Here is an 11,363-nt window from a genome sequence, read left to right as displayed (position 1 = left end):
GAACCTCCCCATAAGGGAGAGGGGACTGAACCCAAAGTGTGTGACATTCCTGGCAACTCAGAGCTGGACGGTGTCCTGCACTGAGCTCTGTGTGGAGCTGACCAGTCTCTCCCTGAGCTCCCCTGGGCAGACTGGGGATGAGCAGGCTGTGCCATCCTCTGGGCAGGTCAGGCAGCTGTCATGGAGTAAGGGTGAGCTGGGGGGCATCCCCAATAACAGGTCTGTGCTGGTAGGTGCCTGTGTATGGAAGCCCAGTGTCTCCCCAGGGCAGCAGCAGCAGCAGCAGCAGCTGTGACCCTGCCTGTGGCTGTGGGAGCTGGGATAGGAGCCAGAGGGGTGAATGCTGTGGAGTTTCCCCAGAGTTCCCTGAGGCAACAGGGGAGGAGCCCTGAGCCTGACACTGGCAAGAGGGAGAGGCCAAAGCAGCTGGGGGTAGGTGCTGAGGGCAAAAACTGGCTACACTGTGCCACATGGCTGTCCTCCTTCCCCGAATCCCCCCACAGGGTCAGGCAGGAAACTCCCACACGGTGTGTAGCTCTTTGTTCCGCAGCCTGCCTGGCAGCCTTTCCATCAAGGGTGAGGTAGAATTACCCCCCAGGGTAATGTCGTGGAGACTGCACCCGGATCCCTCTGCAATCTGCACTTGGGAAATAAATGTGTAGGTATAACCTGGCTTCATCAAAGCTTGTGCTGTTAAAATGGCTGTGTTTGCACACAGGTCTAAAGAGAGTGAGTATGGCCTGGTCTACACTAGGGGGGGATCGATCTAAGATATGCAACTTCAGCTACGAGAATAGCGTAGCTGAAGTCGACGTATCTTAGATCGACTTAGAATCACTTACTTTGCATCCTCGCAGCGCGGGATCGACGGCTGCCGCTGCTCCCCCGTCGACTCCGCTTCCGCCTCTCGCCGTCGTGGCGTTCCGGAGTTGACGGCAGAGCGATCGGGGATCGATTTATCGCGTCTACACTAGACATGATAAATCGATCCCCGATAGATCGATCACTACCCGCCGATCTGGTGGGTAGTGTAGACGTGGCCTAATGCACTCTTAAAACAGATCTGACACAATTAATACTAAGCCTTGGTCTACACTACACTTGGTCTACACTACAGAGTTAGGTTGATGTAAGGCCGATTTCGTCAACCTAATTCCATAAGCGTCTACACTAAAATGTAGCTCCTCCCAACGTAACTTGCCTACTACACCGACATAATAACTCCACCTCCATGAGAGGCATAGCACTTAGGTCGATGTAGTTAGGTCTACGCAGTGTCAGTGTGGACACTGCATTGCTTACATTGACTGTTGCTGCCTTTCTGAAGCTGTCCCACAATGCTCCACACTGACAGTTAGATTGATGAACGCATGGGTGGTGGGTATGACAGGCCAGGGGAAGCTGAGCTTCCCCAAACAGCCAGGCATGGGCCCACCCACGCTCCACCCCAAACCCCCTCCTGCTTCCTGCCACTTCCCCCTCGCCTCAGTCCAGGGAGGTTGCTTCTCTTCCCCAAGGGGGCTAGGGCTTGGGCGTCCTGGCCTGAGGCCCGGGACTCGGGGCAGGTGGGGCCCCTAGTGCTCTAGTGAGGATGCGCACCACCAACACAAGGAGTGTAGTGTGGACACACAAAAGCAATATAGTTACTGTGGCGGCTATATATTCACATAACTTAGGTCAACTACATTTTGTACTGTAGACTTGCCCTCAGTGTAGGACATTGGTCGCTGCAGCTGGCTGAACAGCGACAGCACCTCTTTGTTTTGATTAGCTCAGTTTGCATCTCTCTGCAAATCCCTGATCACCACCATTGGTGAAGTCACATCTGATCACTGGGGTAAGTGCTTTGTGTGTCACCCCTAACACCCTGCCACTCACTGACTATCCTCAGTGACAGGATCCCCAGAAACTGTGGGGGAGGTCACCCCTCCCCTGTGCCTTCTTGGCCCTGTGTCAGAACACAGGGGTCACAATCACTATCAGCCCCCTCCTTTCCCTCAGAAATATGCCTGTCATAGTGGGGGCCTCCTCAACAGGTCCGAAAGTGGAGTAACCCTCAGCACATGGAGACGCATTGGTTCCCATCTCAGTCCTGTGCCAGGTTCAGCACAGGTGCATGGATTTACCGGGGCCGAGGTGAAGGGTTTCTCTCTGGGTTTCATTCTGGGTTTCCCGTGTGCAGTGAGCTCTGCAGCTTCAGTGTCTCAGCTGAGATGTAACTGACTGAGCTGCACCATCCTTATTTCCACTGTTTCTATACCTGAAATGCACAAGTGCAGAGAGGAGCTCCTTTGCGTAATGGAAGGAGCCAAAAGTGGAGCCTGGCAGCCACACCCCCATTCTCTGCTAGGCCTGTAAGCAGCTGCAGCTCTGGGCTTGTAAACCCTGAACATCTGGGCCTATTCTTGCTGCTTGGAGGATTTGGGGAGTATCCAGAGGGTACAAAGGAACTCGACTGGCTGTCTGGGAATTAGGCACAAGCATTTTCAGGGTAAATACTGAATAAACGTGAAATGGAAACCTACTTGTCTGAGAAACCGTCATTCCATCCATCCTGCTCCAGTGTACCTCCTGTAACTCATCTTGGTACCGAAGCGACCAACGAGCCACATGTACTGATGTCCCCCCACAGTTATTATTGACAATTATTTACCTCAGGAATAAAGAATCGTTGCCCTGAGCTTACACAAAGAGACATTTACACTAAAGGAAAAGATTCCTTGGCATTTTAAGTTCCCTGCATGAATGCTCAGTGTGTGGCCTTCATTTTGGAACTTTATCACACAATGGTACCACATTTGGCCCTTGGTAGATTGAGAGCTCTGCTCCCCAGACACAGCTGCTGTAAAGTTGCCCTGAGTCTGTGCTAGGGCAATGTTCACATGTACTAGCCTGCACAATGACCCTCCCCATCCCTGACAAGCACTGGCTGGATGTTGAAAGGCCCCACTTTACTAGTCAATAATCAGCTCAGTTGCTTTGCCACTTTCCCTCTCTCCCACCTCTCCTGTCTCTCCCATGGCTTTCACACCCTGCACCCACACAAAACCTATCTGGCCAATTACCTGTACTGCACCAAGGGAAATGCATCACAATTCCCTTCATCTACACACCAGGCAGCAACCCTGTACACACAAGGAGTACAGGAGGCGAGCAGAGAGGCCAACACACAGCATGGCATTGTTAGATATTGCTATTGAATAGGATCCCTGTCCATCAGCTTTGCGCTTCTCTTTTGAGCAGCCTCGTGGCTTCTCCAGTTTACACCATCCACTTACATCCAGGCTTTCATCTGGAAATAAGCACAGTATGCATTTTGCTAACAGCTCCCTTTTGGAGCATGCCTCTCGTCTCACAGAGCCAGCTGGTCTAGCTTCAACTACACCTAGTTTTCACAGGCAACAATCAGCTTAGAGGTGGCAAGTGGATGCAGTTGACTAGTGGTGATGTGTAAGGCCCACTTTACACCACTGTTACACCGGTGCAGCTTCCTACACAAAGCACTATGGAGGACAGAGACCTCTGTGTGCACATAGCCCTGCAGTCACTGCTAGAGTTGAACATTTCTCACACTATTTATTGTCATTGGTGCTCTCAGAGACCGGAGGCCATTGTTCATTCATTGCAATGAAGGCCAGACTCTCCTTACTGCCTGTGGACAGACAACTTTGCATGTCAGTGACTGTAGAATTAAGTTAAAATTCACTAACAAAAATCCTCATTAATGCACCTGGTGGGAGATGAAGGCAGTCTGTGTGTTTAATGATGGGTTTACCTAGGTTCCTGGGGCTCTGTATGCTAGTACCTCAGGGAGAAGCACTGTACCTGGGAGTCAGGGGGCAGACCCAGAGTGTGTGAGGCTACCAAGAGAGAGAGCGGAGAGATGGGTGCTGTGTCAGTGGTAGGTGCCGTGTCAGGTCGGGGAGGATAGCAGTTGTGTCTGGGTGGCCACCAGCCCCCTGCTCAGAGGAGGGGCCATGTCTGAGAGAAAGGAGCGGGGCAGAGTCAAGTGACTGACAAGAGAAAGCCTGGGAACACGTGCTAGTCTGACCAATAGGAAGTGAGATGCCCAGCACTGGAGAGAGGAGAAGCCAATTTGGAGCAGTCTGGAGCCAGCTATGGAAAGGTCAGGACTGGCTGTGTGGTGAGTCCCAGACCTGTATGCAGGGTCCCCCCGAGAACGGGCCTCAGGGGAGCAACAACCCTCAGCCTGGGCCTTTCCCTCTTCAAGGCGACTCCTCGGTTAAAGAGTTTTGTTGTGACTATTCCCCACCCAGCCAGGCTGAATTAGCGCTTCATCTACCCACCACCACACGGCAAACTTTGCTCTGACTGAGAGTCCACGCTGCCTGCATGCTCCGAGTTTGGTCTGAGCACTAGGGTAGGAGACTAAAGTTAGGATTTTTAGTAGTGTTATTGCAATGTGCACCTTGAGCCCTGCACCCCTTTGTGATGAGGGGAAATCCCGGGAACAGAAGCAGCCTGACTCCTGCAAGAAGAGGATGCCTGAGAGCAGCAATCATCAGCCACTGTCCAGAGACTGAGGAGTTTAGATTCATGGGAAACTAATGGGTACTATCAGCATGGGCACAAGTGATCCTGAGAGCAGTATTTTACCATGTTATGGTATATTTACTTCCTGTTTAATATAACTATTGTGTTGAATATATTATATGTGTCTGCTTTATTTCTTGGGAGTCTCTAACTATCTGGCAAGTAAGTGGGGGTTACCCTCTGGTTAGAATTTTCCTTCTAACCGCCCTGGGACCCTGCTAGGAAGGAGTGAAGAGGGTGGAAGCACTGCCAAATAAATTCATATGGGAAGAAAATAAGGAAGTTGCACCCTGCTGAGCTGGAGATGAGATTCAAAAGAATCCAGTCTTGGCCATCAAAACCTGTAAGGAGATTGGTGATAAAGGAGGTAATTGCGTGGATGGGGGTGCTACATAAGGATGAATGGGTTGTAAGAGGATTTATACAGGGTAGGTGGTCCCTGTGGATAGGCTAGGACAGCTACCCTGGACCAGAGTAGGTGAGTCCAGTCCAGCCAATTAAAGAGAGCTGGGCTGGGCTACACCTGGGCCTGTAAAGGGCTGCTCATGGGCAGTTTGGGAAGGTGGACTGAGACAGGCTGCATCCTGAGGAGGGGAAAACACACCAGAGTGGAGTTAGCTCCTGTGGTGTATCCCTGCAACAAAGGGGCCAGGGGCTTAGGGAAGCAGCTAGGGATCAAGAAGGGAGCAGAGCTGACTGAAGCTGGGAAGATGCCAGGAGTAGCAGTGCCAGAGACCCCTGTGTGGGGTGGCCCTGAGACCAAGGTATGGGAAAAATGTTTGTTTTTTTTTTCTATTGGTTTGCTAACCTCTGTTTTAAAATAACAAAACCAAAAAAAAAAAAAAAATCCCATAACACCCCCACAACCTTGCAAAAGACTGGGTGTGGCAGTGCATTCTTTGGAGCTGAGGGAGAAGCATGACTAGGTGTAAAGGGGTTGTGAAATTTAACAGGTGTGTGGTTCTTTCTGGGGGTACACTGAGTATTTGAGTGTTGGACAGATGTAGGGTTGCGAGTATAGGCTGTTCAGTACAGTTCACCTAAAACCAAGTTGTATCTTAACAAAGAATATGCATTTGCTTCAGTGATACTCTTGTCATGTGCCCTATTCCCAGAGTGATATTTTCAAAGGCAAAGTGTGCATGTTTGTCCTGTGACTATATTGGATCACGGCTCAAAGAGGGGAGAGTTAATGTTTCATGGGTGTGCACCTTAACGTTGTGTTTTCAGAGGTTTGAGTTTATTGAACTCAGCATTCTGGAAGAGCACAAGATACCTCCGGTCAATCTTACCCTTGCCCCACCAGTCTCTGTAAAATTTAGCCCTCCTCAACATTTCCAGCTCCCCCTCCCCTTCCTATCCCAGTAAGCCATTAGTTGGCACTTTAGAAGCCATTAACATGTAAGAAGTTGTTCCTTGCTGTCTCCTGCCCTGTGCTGCTGCATAAACATATCACAGCTGCAGATCGCTGGAGGGCTCCACCCTACCTTGGTTATGGAGCCTGAGCTACACACTGAGCTGGGCCCCCCATTCCCCTTACCCACCTGGGACTCCTTCCCCAGCCATGCCCCAGGCCAATCCACTCCAACTCCCTCCAAACTGCCTCTCCCTGCACCCACACAATAGTGACATGTACCTTCACTAATCATTTCCTATATTTTAGAGGTGGACCAATTAAAGTGGAACAATTTCAACAGGAGACATTGAGAGCATTCCAGCCTGGAATAGTTCATGGCCTGGTGATTAGCACACTCAAATGTGGATCAGGGATAGAGTACCTGAATTGAAGCCCCTGCTCCTGAGTCAGGATTCAAACCAGTGTCTCCCGTATCCCAGAGAAGTACCCTAATCATTGGACTAAACGTTACAAGGGGGAGCACACACAGTTTCTGTATGACCCACAATGGACTCTTCTGATTTGCTGACAAGTTCCAAACAGTTTCAGGGCCGAATCAAATGTTTTTTTCTGATTTTTTTGGTTTGCTGTCTGAAGCAAGACAATTACTGTCCTGGCTGTAGCTAGGAGTGGTGACACGAGAGGGATGGAGGCTGTGATGAGGATCGGTGTGGAGGTGGAGAGGCTGGGTGGGTGTGACACTCATAGCGTCCCAATGCCAGGAGGCAAGGGCCTCACTGGTATCAGGTAATGAGTTTCAGATGGCCTGGCCAGTTCAGTGTCCCCCAATTCACTGAGGTCATAATCTGTGTCTGATAGGTGGCATGTACAATATTGGAAAACTAATAAGTCACTGATCATTGCTATTCTTACACATTGTATGTACGAAGTGTGTACAAGTGTTGTGAGTACAGGCTGGAATAATGACTAAAGTGTGTTTAAACCAGGCATGTCAGGGGGAGTTGGCAAACAGGTCTGCCAAAGGAATGTGTTTGCTTCTCTGACCAGCCTGGTCATCAGGTAGAGATGAAAAAGGTCCATTTGCATATTAGGAAAACAAAACTATCAAGCTCCAAGTTGGGGAGGAGACATCATGTCATCTACACGCAGGAGGCGAGAGAAGCTTGGTCTGAGTTTTACTTAAAGAGTACACTGCAACTGTTTACTGGGCTATAAAACAGGGGAGCTGAACCTCAATCAATAAGTTATTGAATCAACTGATTGTATACAATATTATGTACAATATTACTATATTATGAACATGTATTGAGTAAGATCTTCCATGAAAGCCTATGCCACACATAATATCATCATGAAATCTCTGTATTATAACTATATTAAGAATTATGGCTTCTCATTGATATTGTGGTTTAAAGTGTGTGTCCAAATAAAGGGTTTCTCCCAGGCAGGAGGGAAGGCAACTATCTACCTGTCCCTAGTGAAATTAAGCAAAGAGTCCCCCAGAACAAGGGAAGCTCTATTTGCATAGAAATCAGCAGGGGGATGGGAAGTCCACAGGAAGGGAAGAACAGCGTAAGGTCATCCTGCCTCTGGAAACAAGATCATTGAACTTTGGAAGATATATGCAAGAACAGAAACCATAGTTGCCATCCATCACTAGACAAACACAAGACAACAGTTAAAATTTGACCCAGGTGAAAACTTGACAATGGTTGGGCTGCTGGGGTATTGAGCACAATCTGTCATGATGACCATGTACTCCCCTGTCTGTCTGTCTGTATCCATCTGTTGTTTCTTGTCCTTTACTTAGATTGTAAGTTCTTTGGGGCAGAGACTTTCTCTTCTGTGTTTGTACAGCGCCTAGCACAATGGAGTCCTGGACCATGAGTAGGGCTCCCAGGTGCTATGATACTACTATTCATGTGCTTGGTATGATAAGTGCCTGTTGGATTTTACACAACATCTGTGAGTCCCAGGTTGAAATCCTGGAGGATGGATGGGGGCAGGAACTGAATAACACTTCTCAAAATTATGGGAAGCCAGAGAGGGCCCCCCTGAAAAATGGTTCCAGTGGTTAAGGGAAGAAGATGAGGGTGCCTTGTGCTTCTGCTAGGATGCCACAGGAAGTTGTGGCTAATGAACACTCTGTGAGCAAGGAAAGGAGTTTTGGTTTGATTACATTATGAATTAATAGCATGGGGTGGGAGGTATTATCCCATTTATGGGCAGAGCTCTACCAGATTAAGGTTTTCAGACAAAAGGGTAGCCAACAGAGGAGAGCAACAAAAATGATTAAAGGTCTAGAAAACATCAACTAAGAGGAAAGATGGAAAAAATGGGCTGGTTTAGTCTGGAGAAGAGAAGACTGATGTGGGGACATCCTAACATTCTTCGAGTACATAAAAGCCTGCTCTAAATAGGAGGGCACTAAATTTGTTCTCCTTAACCACTGAGGATGGGGCTAGAAGTAAAAGGATTAAATTGAAGCAAGAGAGATTTAGATTAGACATTGGGGAAAACTTCCTAACCCTAAGACTTGTTAAGCAGCTGAACCAATTACCTAGGGAGGTTGTGGAATCTCTGTCGTTGGAGGTTTTTAAGAAAGGGCCAGACAAACATCTGTCAGGGATGGTCTCGATAATACTTACGATATGTCTACATTGCAGACCTTAAAGTGGCACAGCTGTAAGGTATCCTGTATAGCCACTCTATGCTGATGGGAGAGATCTCTCCTGCCGGCATAATTAAATGAGCCCTAACAAGCGGCAGTAGCTACGTCAGTGGGAGAGCGTCTCCCGCCGGCACGGCTCTGTTCATACCGGCGCTTTTGTCAGTGAAACTTTTGTCAGTTGGGGGTGGTTGGTTTTTTTTCACACCCCTGCCCGACAGAAGTTTCACTGACAAAAGTGCCAATGAAGACATAGGTTTAATCCTGTCTTGGTGCAGGGGACTGGATTAGATGACCTATTAGGTCCATTCCAGTCCTACACTTCTATCATTCTATGGAAATGAATGTATTGAGTTTATCAAAAAAAGGAACTGTGTCTCTTACAGGTGTGAATTTTTCACAGCCATGACCCATGTAGCTAGGGCAACCTAAGTTTTAGGAGTAGACCAGGCCAAAGGAATGTGGTGCAAACTGAAAAACTTGTGTATTGAGGGAGAGCCCCACCAAGGAGTATTCACCCCTGAAGGTGATGCATCAGAAAGTGTTCTGCTTCTCCATCTCCTGTGGGATTGAATGCAGCGGGAAGGAACTGTGATAAGGTTGTTTGGAATTGTGCTCTCAGTATGGTGCATTCTCCATAGTTTGCAGGACATTGGAGCATTGGGGCTCAGTGCTTGGCTTTGCAGCAAAAGGTGCTTTATCAGAGTTATTTGCCTCTGCATTGTCTGCATCGTGTCCCTCCCAAGGGCTGTATGCTCCATTCTGAGCTTTTGTGCATGCTCCAGGAAACCTTTCCAGCTGCTTTCAGGGCCATCTGTTGGGATTAACTGTATGATCCATGGAACAGATCATCTACAGCTTTTTCTTATTTTTCCTGAGATCTGACAGCCTCTCTGCACGCTATGACTCCCCTCTTCACACAGTTACAAGTGCACAGGGAAATAAGAAAAAGCACAGTCATTTATGGTCCCATTCCTCATAGTCTCCATGCCAACAATGATAAAATGTTCTTGTTCCCATAATGTCGGAAGGACTTTCCCATCTTCTCTTCCAACTCCATGTTTCCTTTGAGATAGTAAGATATTCCCCATTTATTTCCCATTCTACAGACCTTCTGTACTTTAGCTGAGTGGTGCACACACGTGTGTGTGGGGAGGAGGGGACAGGCTTTGTGTAGGGGAGTTTTTTTAAAATTTGTATGTTTTGGAGCTGTTGGGGGCTGGATGGATGACTCTTTTCTTTTCTAGGGTGAGTGGAGGAGTGGCAGGAGCAGGTTAGTGACTGCTTGTGCCCTTCTACAGGCTTTACTGACTACAGCTGAGTAAATCATTGATTTTTCAGTTCAGTGCCCAAACCAGAAAAGCTGAAAAAAGAACTGATTCATTTATAGCCCAAACTGAATGTTTTGTTTTTTTCTTGCAGAAACAAAACATAAAAAAATTCTGTCTGATTTAATGAAAGATTTGAAATATGATTTTAAAAAGACATTTTAAAAGGAACAAATTTGGGTGGGAAGGGGAGAAATTTCAGTTATTCATTCAGCTGTACTCAGGATGGCTTGCAGAGATGCAGGTGCATTTACTAACCTGCTGGAGCTCGTTCACTGACTCGGTACCAGATTCAGAGCCACCTCACTTTCATTTTCTCTGACAGTACCCTGTAGACATCTGCATTCTGGTGACTCTTATCCAGAGGGAACTGTACACGCTTGTCTCCAGACAGGCCAATCAAGTCTTGGGCCTCTACATGGGTCCACGTGGGGGCCATGGTTGCTATGAGAATGTGAACTCACCTGGTACCGAAAGGAGGTGTTCCTGGCTGCCTGCCAGCATTTAACCAGAGAGGGTACATCTGGTCAAGATGACCCCAGAGCTGTGGAGCGCAAACAGGCGCAAAGCAGGTTGATGCAGGTATGGAGCAATGCAGTATGGGACACTAGCTGAGGGACAGTCAGCAGCATTAGCATTAGGAATTATTTCACAGGAATCTTACAATGAACAAACTGATTGTGAAGTGGAGCTACTCCTTCTTCCAATGAGGATTAGTTACGGCAACCTAAGATGCCAAATAAATTGCTCTGAGAACAGGGTTCATGTGGACACAAGGTATTTAAGGTGAGCTAGTTAAAGTTAATATGAGGTAACATCCCCTGTAGACAAGCCATAAGGGTAATTGAGAAGGGCTTCACACTGGAACCGGTATTCCAGGTGTCAGGCTCTGTTGGCGTGAGGCCGACACGTGAGATCCTAATTCCAAGCAGTTGGAGCAGCTCTGTTCTCTGGCATCATGCAGAACATTCCCCTGCTTTCTTCCCACTAGTATTGTATCTAGTCTGTTCGAGACTATCTTCAATCACAGTGACTCGGTCACTTCCCCTTTGTGTCTATCCCACTCTCTACTTCTTCCACTGCTGGGGAATTATTCCTCCTCTCTTCTTTTGCTTTTCCCTTCTGCACTCTCAGCCATTATTGTAGTATTTTCAGATAATATGAATTATGAAGCTCCTCCCCTCCTTGTTCTCATCTCTGTGCACAGGGCCGGATTAAACTTTTGTGGGCCCAGGGCCAAACATTTGTGGGACCCCATGGGAGCAATGGAACATGGTGCAGGGGGTTGGTCCCCAGAATCAGGGGCTGGCCAGGGGCAATGCGGCATGGCAGAGGCGGCCCTGCTCCACCCAGCCCAGTGCGAGGGCACTATTTACAACCCGGCAATTGCCAGACACACAATGACCCATCCAGCCCTGTGCTGCCAGCATAACCCTTCCCCTCAGGGGTGGGTCCG

This window comes from Chelonia mydas, chromosome 1, assembly GCF_015237465.2.
Source record: "Chelonia mydas isolate rCheMyd1 chromosome 1, rCheMyd1.pri.v2, whole genome shotgun sequence".
In the NCBI taxonomy this organism is placed as follows: domain Eukaryota; kingdom Metazoa; phylum Chordata; order Testudines; family Cheloniidae; genus Chelonia; species Chelonia mydas.
This window is presented reverse-complemented; position numbering follows the sequence as displayed.